Here is an 11180-nt window from a genome sequence, read left to right as displayed (position 1 = left end):
GTTACCTATTCGTTACCTATTCCATATTCCCTATTCGTTACCTATTTGTTTCCTATTCCCTATTCCCTATTCGTTACTAATTCCTTGTTCCCCATTCGTTACCTATTCGTTACATAATCCCTATTCCATATTCGTTACCTATTCGTTACCTATTCGTTACCTATTCCCTATTCCCAATTCGTTACCTATTCCCTATTCGTTACCTATTCGGTACTAACTCCCTATTCCCTATTCGTTACCTATTCGTTACTAATTCCCTATTCCCTATTCGTTACCTATTCCCTATTCGTTACCTATTCGTTACCTATTCCCTATTCGTTACCTATTTGTTACCTTTTCGCTACCTATTCGTTACCTATTCCCTATTCCCTATTCGTTACCTTTTCGTTACTTATTCCTTATTGCCTATTCGTTACTTATTACTTATTCCTTATTCGTTACTTATTCGATTTTTGATATCCTTCCCCCTTTTTAATTGTTTATATTCTAATGTCTGGTTATAGTTCTAAATTTGTTGAGGTAAAATGACCTTTTTATGACCTATTTATATGTGTTTGTTCTCAACCGATCCTGTTGCTCTACGTTAGATACTTATTTGTTTCTTATTTGATTTTTATACGTTCTACCTTTTAAATGTTTTATATTCGTATGTTTGAAGATCTGGTTCTTTGTTCGAAGAGGTGAAATCACCTTTTAGCGCTTGTATAAAAATGAAGATGTGGTATGATCGCCAATGAGACAACTCCCCGCAATAGACCAAAATGACACAGACATTAACAACTATAGTTCACGATACGGCCTTCAACAATAAGCAAAGTCCATACCGCATGGTCAGCTATAAAATATGTTAGCGGGGTGTACATCGTTTCGGAGCTTGACTTATACCTTGTTTATAACACGAGTATTATACGTTGCACCTTTTAGAAAATGATTTTCAATTGTGTTCTTGTCTCTGGCGGTAACTATGTGTTCTTAGAGATGAAATAACACTATTAGCCCGTATGTACCCGTTCCAGCGCTCGGTTTATACCCTGTTACTTATTCGTTCCTTAATCGATTTTAATACGCGTGATATACGTTGCACCTTTTAAAAAAAAGATTTAAATTTTTTTCTTGTATCTAGTGGTAGATTTCGTTTCTAAGAGGTGATATAACCCTATCAGCGCGTATGTAGAAGTTTCAGCGCTCGACTGATACCCTGTTACTTATTCGTTCCTTATTCGCGTATAATACGGCTGTTATACGTTGCACATTTAAAAAAAATGATTTTCAATTGTTTTCTTGTCACTGGTGGTAAATTTGGGTTCTAAGAAGTGATTTAACCCTATAAGCGCGTATGTACCCGTTTCAGCGCTCGACTGTAACCCTGTTACTTATTCGTTTCTTATTCGCGTCTCATACGTTTGTTATACGTTGCACCTTTTAGAAAATGATTTTCAATTGTTTTCTTGTCTCTTGTGGTACCTATGTGTTCTAAGAGGGGAAAAAACCCTATTAGCGCCTATGTACCCGTTTCAGCGGTACACTGTTATCCTGTTACTTATTCGTTCCTTATTCGCTTATAAAACGTGTTTTATACGTTCCAATTTAAAAAAAAAAATATTTTTGTGTCTCTGGTGGTAACTGTCGGTTCTTAGAGGTGAAATAACTCTAATAGAACATTTGTACCCGTTTCAGCGCTCGACTGATACCCTGTTATTTATTCGTTCCTTATCCGCTTTTAATACGCGTGGTATGCGTTGCACCTTGAAATAAATCGATTATCGATTGCTTTCATGTCTTTGGCGGTAATTATGTGTTCACTGAGGTGAAAAAAACCTATTAGCGCATTACAAGCGAATTATAATCGTACACTGTATAAATACTTCAACTGGAATTTGAATACAAATTGGCTGCATACATATAGGTTGCGAACAGACATACAATGTAGGGGGCGAAAGTGTATTAGGCTTGAACTGAACTGATACCCTATAAATACAATACAAGAAAAGAACATATAGACTTAAAATAATGGCAACAGTAAATACATGCACATGTATATATATTTACATTGTTGATAAAAAAAAAAATCAAGAATGTTCAAAATGCATTGTAACTGAAAGGAGGAGGTTCAGGATTATAATTTTGCAACATGTGTACCAGTTTTAACTTTTTTGTTTGACCATTGCATGTACAATGATGTACCAATGAATCCACATCGTCATTTTTACATTAGTCAAGTTCATTGTGTTAGTAGGTTTTATTAAGATGAAAAGGAGTATGCCAGTGGCGGATCCAGGGGGGGGGGGGGGGGGGTTCCGGGGGTTGGAACCACCCTTTTTTTTGACGATCAATGCATTTGAATGGGAGCATATAGTTGGACCCCCCCCCCCCTTTACTCTGGGTTGGGAACCCCCCTTTTTAAAATGGCTGGATCCGCCACTGTATGCATATATTATTCTATATGACCATAACTTTATTTTTCTAATCCCAATTTGCATGATTTGTAAACAACTAAAATCCAAACAAATAAATAAGAAATATTTAAGTGTTATGAGCCGGTGTCGCTCACCTTAGTCTATTTTGCGTATTAAACAAACAACACAGATGGATTCATGATAAAATTGTGTCGCTGCTTAAAATTATCTCTATCTATAATAAACTTGGCCAAGAAGTGACTGGAAAAATATTTTGTAAAAATTTACAAACATTTACAAAATTTATGAAAATTGTTAAAAATTGACTATAAAGGGTAATAACTCCTTAAGGGTCAATTGACCACTTTGGTCATGTTGACTTACTTGAAGCTCTTACTTTGCTGTACATTATTGCTGTTTACAGTTTACAAAAAGAATGTATCTATAATAATATTCAAGATACATGTAATAACCCAAAGGTGCAAAATTTTCTTGAAAATACCAATTCAGGGGCAGCAACCCAACAACAAGATGAACAATTGGCCTGTAAATTTCAGGGCAGATAGATCTTGACTTCATGAACAATTTTATCCATAGCAGATTTACTGTAAATGCTGTGGTTTCAGAGATATGAGCCAAAAACTGCATGTTACCTACCCTATGTACAATTTTTAGCAATGTCGGCCATCTTGTTTCGCAGGCAGGGTCATCGTACACAATTGTTAAACTAGAAACCCTAATGATGACTGTGGACAAGTTTGGTTAAATTTGTTTTAGTAGTTTCAGAGACTTATTTGTAGATCTTACTTTGCTGTACATTATTGCTGTTTACAGTTTACAAAAATGTATCTCTATCTATAATAATATTCAAGATAATAACCAAAAACGACAAAATTTCCTTAAAATTACCAATTATGGGGCAGCAACCTAACAACGGGTTGCCTGATTCATCTGATAATTTCAGAGCAGATAGATCTTCACCTCATTAACAATTTTACCCAATGTTAGAACTGCTGTAAATGCTTTAATTGGTTTTAGAGTTATAAGCCAAAATCTACATTTTTACCCTATGTTCTAGTTTTAGCCATGGCGTCCATTTTGGTTAATTGGTCGGATCGCTGGACACATTTTTTAAACTAGATACCCTAATAATGGTTGTGGTCAAGTTTGATCAAATTTGGCCTAGTAGCTTCAGAGGAGAAGATTTTTGTAAAAGTTTACGGACGCAGGACGATGGACCCCAATAGATGAGAAAAGCTCACTTGGCCCATTAATTTTATATCCTTTTATTTTCAGATAGCAGTTCAGCCTTGTCTTTAATGAATACGTTACAGATAGATTATGAAACTGAAATGAGTAGAAAATTAATGCAAAAAGGTATATATACATGTCTATAGTATTTACTAAGCATCCAAAAATGCCATTGAAAATTCACTACAAATTTACTTGAGCAAAGAGATTTTTATTCATTTAAAATTAAGATCTCAAAGAAAGATTTAGAACTTGCCTTGTTGTTGGTTGCTGTACATGCTGTATATCATATTAGTTTGTTGTTTTGTAAATAATTAACTCTGTATGTTTTTCCTTGTTTTACATTTGTCTAGTGAGTGCCTCATATAGATTGGGCCATTCCAGTTAGTTTCTGACAGGTGGGGATGGATGGGGAGAATATTTTGTATACGTATCAGAAAAAACTTCATGAAAAACTACCTATCAGATCTAAAAATTAAGACCTACATGTATCAGATGTAGAGTTTCTGTTCATATTGAGTGGATGGGCTTTCATAGGAAAAATTGACCTATCAGAATTTTTACTGCAAGGGGTGTACCCATCAGATATTTGACTGGGTCATCTACGTGTCAAATGAAAAAAGAAAATTACACCCCTAAGATGTATAAATTTTTTACACGCCTCAGAAAGGACCATCCATCCCCCTTTAGCAGACATAAACTAGAATGGCCCATTGCTATGTGGTCCATTGTACAGCTATTTTTTTATGGTCTGTACATACACTGACTTATAGTAGTTGTTTAACTCCTACATCATTTTATGATAGGTCTCTGGAAGCTGTCTCATTGACAATCTTACCACATTTTGTTAAGTTTAGAGAGGGGGGCATGACCTTTTTCCAGACGTCGAGATCAGGTGTTTTCAAGCTTGAAATTTCAGGAATGACCCTTTCGGGATCCGAGATTTCTTTTTATAAATTTCAGGATGGCTGGATTTAATATTTTTTAAATTTGGGATTTACATGTTTATATGCCCATGATTGCGGGACCAGGACCCCTTCGATCTCTCCCCCCCCCCCCCTTAAGACCAAGCAATGAAACATATATTATTAATCAGTTAAAAAAATTCTGTATTTTACAGAGGACATGCATGAGCAGAGACTGAAACAATTACGACAGAAGCTGAAAAATCTTAGTGATGACGATTGGATGTACCCATCGGTGGAAAAATTGCTGGGACTAAGTTAATCAGAAAAAGTTATTACCTGTTAAAAAAATAGCAGAACAAGCACAAAATGGTCCGAGACTAATGAGCAGTCAGCAAATGGAACTGATATGAAATGTGTCAGATTGAGAGCTATAATTACACGATAACAGTGTAACTGCAGATTCCACACATTTATTTATATGGTGGAGAACTTGTTGTAGGACATGTGAATTAACATGTGTATCTAAGTTTTATCATAACAAATCTGAAAAAACAGATTTACCTAAATATCTTATTTTTATATATAAAAGTTTATATAAATTTGCCTTGATCTATTTTTTTCACATGTTCAGCGATTGACTTGTGCATTTGAGTGTTCCTTTAGTGTATTTTTACTCTCTTTTATCTCTGACCAATTTAATATATCAATTTTTGAGTATGAAAGTGACGAAGAATGCATTAGATACATGTGTCACATCATGAATAAAAGCTTACATCAAGCATAAAAATACTACCATAACAAATAACATGAGATGGGGGATAAACTTCAAGGAGACAGAAACCCAACTTCTAAAAAAAGCAAAAGATGGCAACACTGACTTAAACAATAGACAAGTATCTATATGTTTCATGTGTATTCAATTTTCAATTATGAGGCAGGCATTACCTGTAAATGGGGACGAAGTCTGTATGAATTATTTTTTTGTAACTTAAATATTTGTTTAAAAAAAAAGAAACGGAAATACCGTAACGTTTCCGATTTTGGTCCTGTTGTTAGGGATTTAGTTGTGACGTTATTTTAATTATGACGTCATATGCAATGTAAACAAAGAAACGCTATCATCATCATGTAACGTTTTTTCATATCAAGGAATTATTAAAAATGAAATTGGTATTGCGCGTTCCTTCCTATTTTATACTAGACTGATAAATATATATTTTACTCAAAGTTTCATACAAACGAGACCGGAAAAAGGAAGAACATTGTACATTTCTGCGCATGTCCGGGATTTCAAAACACGACAAAAAAAATTTGAACGATTTTGAGTTCATTAGTATAATGAAAAATTCGGGAAATTTTCCCGTATTTATTTTATTGAATTTTCTACTGTTATTGGGGACTCCGTCCCCATAATATGAGGCAGGCATAACCTGTGAATGGGGACGAAGTCTGTATATGGATTATTTTTTTACTTCAAACATGTTAATAAAGGATACGGAAATACCGTAACGTTGCCGATTTTGGTTCTGTTGTTAGGGATTTAGCTGTGACGTTCTTTAAGTTATGACGTCATATTCAATGTAAACAAAAGAAACGCTTCCATCAGGTAACGTTTTTTTCAAATCAAACAATCATTAAAAATGAAACTGTATTGAGTTCCAATCTTATATTTTACTAGACTGATAAATATTTTTTTTTTCAAAGTCTCGTGCAAACAAGACAGATTTCTGCGCAAATGCGGGGAAAACCGGAACAGGAACTAGATCTGAAAAAAAAGTTAACGATTTTGAGTTCATTAGTAGAATGAAAAATTCGGGAAATTTTCCCGATTTTTTTTTTTTTTTTTTTTTTTTTTATTGATTTTTCTACCGTAATTGGGGACTTCGTCCCCATATAAATTGTTTTGTTAAGAATTAAACTGTTAGTTTTCTGATTGAATTGCTTCACATGTATGTCATGTAAGGGCTTTTAATGGAAGACCATACAGTATGGGTCATTATATGACCGCAATTAATGACCACACAAAGTTTTATGCTATGGTGTTGTCTGCATCTGTAGACATTTTGTGCTGGTGGTCTGTACCACAGGATTGTGTATGCGTCTAGTGTGGTTAGTGCCATAGGCTCTCTATCACCGCTGGCTAGCCTGCATTGCAGGTGAACAGAAAGCCGAGTGCGTAAGTCTTTCTGCCAGTACATAGCCTCTACACTATTCAAGACTTCTACAATGCCTCCTCGCGACAGCACATGGTAACTAGGATCTAGCATCCTAGGCATTATTGTAGAGGATCTCGGAGCAGCAAGGGCCCTAGAGATGCAGTGTGTAGGCCCATCGGCGTGTGGATACGCCCTTGCACTCATCAACCTTGTCCCAACTATGGGTAAATAGTACCACTGCCTTGTGGTTAGTTTTGGGAAAATCAAAGGCTATGGGAGCAGACCCAGAAAGAAAAGCCGGGAAGATTGAACTCGTCAGCCATGGTAGGCAATCGTCTATGGGAAGGAAAACCTAGACAACAAAACTCCATCCTACAGGTAGTAGGTTTCTCGTATGGCTAATCACCAGACAGAGTAAAAAATTGATGATTACGGAAACCCAAGATACATTAAGAAATCAGCATGAGGATAACACCTCTGCTGCACAACATGGTTTAAGGGACATGACGCTGGTGGATGAAAGCCCACGGGAAGTCCACAAGCTGACACCCTTGTGTACACCAAAAGATAATATACTTCTAGGCAGTTGGAATGTAAGAACTATGTATGCCACAGGTAAAACTGCAGAAGTTGAAAGGGAAATGGACAGATACAACATAGAAATATTGGCCTTAAATGAAGTCAGATGGCTAGACAGTGGAAAGCTTACACTTCAAAATGGTAAAGTCTTATTATATTCAGGCAGGAATGATGGATTACATCAGGCAGGAGTTGGAATGATGCTGTCAAACCGAGCAAAAAAGGCACTGATTGAATGGAAGCCAATCACTGAGAGATTAATGTATGCCAGATTTCACACAACAACCATCAAAATAAGTGTCATCACTGTATATGCTCCAACCAACGATGCTACAGATGAAACAAAAGAAAGCTTTATAGAACAGCTAGATAGAGTCATAGCAGGAACACCTAAACATGACATCCTCTTAGTAATGGGAGACTTTAATGCAAAGGTTGGAATAAACAATGAAGGTCATGAGAACATCATGGGAAGGCATGGAATAGGAAGAAGAAACGAAAATGGAGAAAACCTCCTTGATATTTGTCAAAGGAACAACTTAGTTATTACTGGCACTATCTTTCCACATAAAGACAAACATAAGATAACATGGATATCACCAAACAAGAAAACAGAAAATCAAATAGACCATATCCTTGTTACTAGACAACACAGAACATCAATACTGGACACAAGAGCAATGAGAGGAGCAGACATTGGCAGCGATCACGAACTCCTCAAATGCAAATTAAGAATCAAACTTAAAAGACATAAAATAGTAATGGATGCTACAAGGAAGAGATTTGATACCACCAAACTGCAACGTCCAGAAGTAAGAAAAGCATTTTCAATCGAGCTTAAGAACAGGTTCCAACTCTTAGACGAACTAGAGGACATAGAAACATTCTGGGAAGGAGTAACAAAATGCTATAAAGAAACAGCAACTAAAACCTTAGGTTTCAAAGAGCGTGGGCATAAGCCCTGGATCACCAATGAGTCATGGAAACTTGTAGACGAGAGAAGACAACTAAAGGAAAGAACAAACAACAGTAGATCAGAAAGAGTCAAGAACAGTTTAAATGCCAAGTATAGCGACAAAGACAAGGAGGTAAAGAAAAGTATGAGAAATGACAAAAGGCAATGGACAGACAACTTAATTGAAGAAGCAGAAAAAGCAGCAAGCAATGGTATGATGAAAACAGTATATGAGGTTACTAGAACAATTTGCAATGAAAAACAGAAACCACCTCAAGTCATCAAAGACAAGTCTGGAAATTTATTATCAACCCATGAAGAAAAACTTAAAAGATGGAAAGAACACTTTCAAGAAGTCTTGAATAGACCTGAACCAGAAATAGCACTTAACATCAATTTAGACTATGAAATCGAGGAAAGAGAGATTGATACTGGCCCAATCAGAAAAGAGGAAATTACAAAAGCCTTGAAACAATTAAAAAATGGGAAGTCAGGAGGCATAGATGGCATAACAGCGGAAATACTTAAAGCAGATACAATAACAACCACCAAGTATTTGCTAAAGCTCTACAATATGATATGGATTGGAAACGAAATACCAAAGGAGTGGAATAAAGGTCTAATTGTTAAAATTGTAAAGAAAGGAGACCGGACATGTTGCGACAACTACAGAGGCATAACACTACTCTCTGTGCCAAGTAAGGTATTCACTAAGATAATCATCCAAAGAATACAAGAAGGTATAGATGAAGAGCTAAGACAAGAGCAAGCTGGCTTCAGAAGGGGAAAAAGCACCACTGAACAACTATTTGCTTTAAGAAACATCATAGAACAATGCTCTGAATGGAATGCTCCTTTATACATCAACTTTGTAGACTTTGAAAAGGCGTTTGATTCCATACACCGGGAAAGCTTATGGTCCATCTTAAAAGCTTATCGCATCCCAGCCAAACTCATCACAGTAATAAAACTCTTTTACGATTCATTTGAGTGTGCAGTACTAGATGAAGGAATACAATCAGATTGGTTCAAAGTAAAAACAGGAGTAAAACAAGGATGCGTGATGTCTGGCTTCTTATTTCTGATAGCCATTGACTATGTCATGAAGCAAACAATAAAAGACCATGAAACAGGAATTAGATGGAAATTTACCACCAAACTAGAGGACCTTGATTTTGCGGATGACCTAGCATTACTATCTTCCAAATTTCAACATATACAGTTAAAAACAAGTAAACTTCAAGAAAATGCCAGCAAAATAGGATTAAAGATAAACGCATCCAAAACAAAAGTAATGCGGATGAATACCACGAATAACAACCCGGTGAAATTAAATGAGAAAGACCTAGAGGATGTCGATACCTTCACTTACCTAGGGGGAATAGTTACAACAAAAGGTGGCTGTGACAATGATATGGACAACAGGTTCAAGAAAGCTAAAGGCCAATTCAGCAGGTTAAGAAAAATATGGAGATCATCGGTACTGTCTTTTAAAACAAAGGTCAGACTATTTAACAGCTTAGTCATATCAGTCCTACTGTATGGATGTGAAACCTGGAAAACAACTGAACAAGACAAAAAGAAATTAAACACCTTTCAAAATAGATGTCTCAGACAGATATTGAAAATAAGATGGCCCAATACAATTTCAAATGAAAACCTCCACATAAGAGCTGGAACAAAGAAGCTAAGCGATGATGTTATAGAACGGCGTTGGAGATGGATTGGCCATGTACTTAGGATGAATGCCAACAGTATATGTTCAGTTGCACTGACATGGAAACCAGAGGGAAAAAGGAAAGTTGGACGTCCCAAAACCACCTGGAGACGGACTGTAGAGACAGAACGAACATCACTTGGATGGAACAGCTGGGCTTCAGCAAGAACAGTAGCTAAAGACCGTGTGAGATGGAAACAATGTATCAGGGCCTTAAATGCCAACCGGCATGAAGAGGATAGGTGAGGATAGGTGAGGTGAGGTAGACATTTTGGTTCCTAGACAATTCGTAAAGTTTTATTTCCTGTATCTGAATGAAATTTTAGCACAAGGTTACATATCATTAAAGGATGATTGGTATTGTGTAACAGGGCTATTAAATAGATCTGGAAGTTTTGAAAAATGGGTTATAAAAAAGGTCAGTTTTACTGGTTCATGGAATAACACCAAAAAAGGAAGGTTAGGATTTGTTGTCACAGCTGTTTAGTAATAAGGGGCAAAAAGGGTATTTCAAAAACGACTGTTTGTCAGCTTCACAGACAATAACTTGAGTATAACATGTATAAGTGAATAGATCTCTATTAAATTTTGGCACAAGGTTTCATACCTTACTGGTAATAAGAAATTTGGCATTTATTTTGGGGGTTATGGTCGTAGCCGTATAAGAATTGTAAGATGTCAATGAAATTTTACCACAAGGTTGCATACTTCAAAAGCAAAATTTGAATAATTTTTTGAGGGGGTTCATGGCCTGTACTGTTTAAAAATTAGGGATAAAAAAGGGACCAAAATCAAATATTTTTTCTGGTGAAGAGACAAAAACTTGAGTGTTAAGTTTACTGTATAAAACTATTAAGTTTAAGCACAAGGTTCGATTCCACAGTTGGAAGGTTGGGATATGATTCATTTTTGTATTGTTGTAGCTGTTTAGTAATTGAAAACATAAAAGGGGTAAAAAAAAACCATTTTCATACGACCGTAAAAATTAAAAAAATATTGGTTATATATTGGTATCACGTTGTTGTCATCAGCGTCATCCGAAGACAGATGGTTTCCCGATAATAACTTTAGTATAAGTAAATAGAAATCCATAAAATTTTAACACAATGTTTGTAACCACAAAATGAAGGTTGGGATTGATTTTGGGGGTTATGGTCCCATAGGTTTAGGTATAAGGGGCCAAAAAACAAGCATTTATCTAGTTTCAGGACAATAAGT

The sequence above is a fragment of the Mytilus edulis genome, chromosome 9 (assembly GCF_963676685.1).
Source record: "Mytilus edulis chromosome 9, xbMytEdul2.2, whole genome shotgun sequence".
Lineage (NCBI taxonomy): Eukaryota > Metazoa > Mollusca > Bivalvia > Mytilida > Mytilidae > Mytilus > Mytilus edulis.
The sequence above is the reverse complement of the archived record's forward strand: the minus strand, read 5'-3'. Positions refer to the sequence as shown.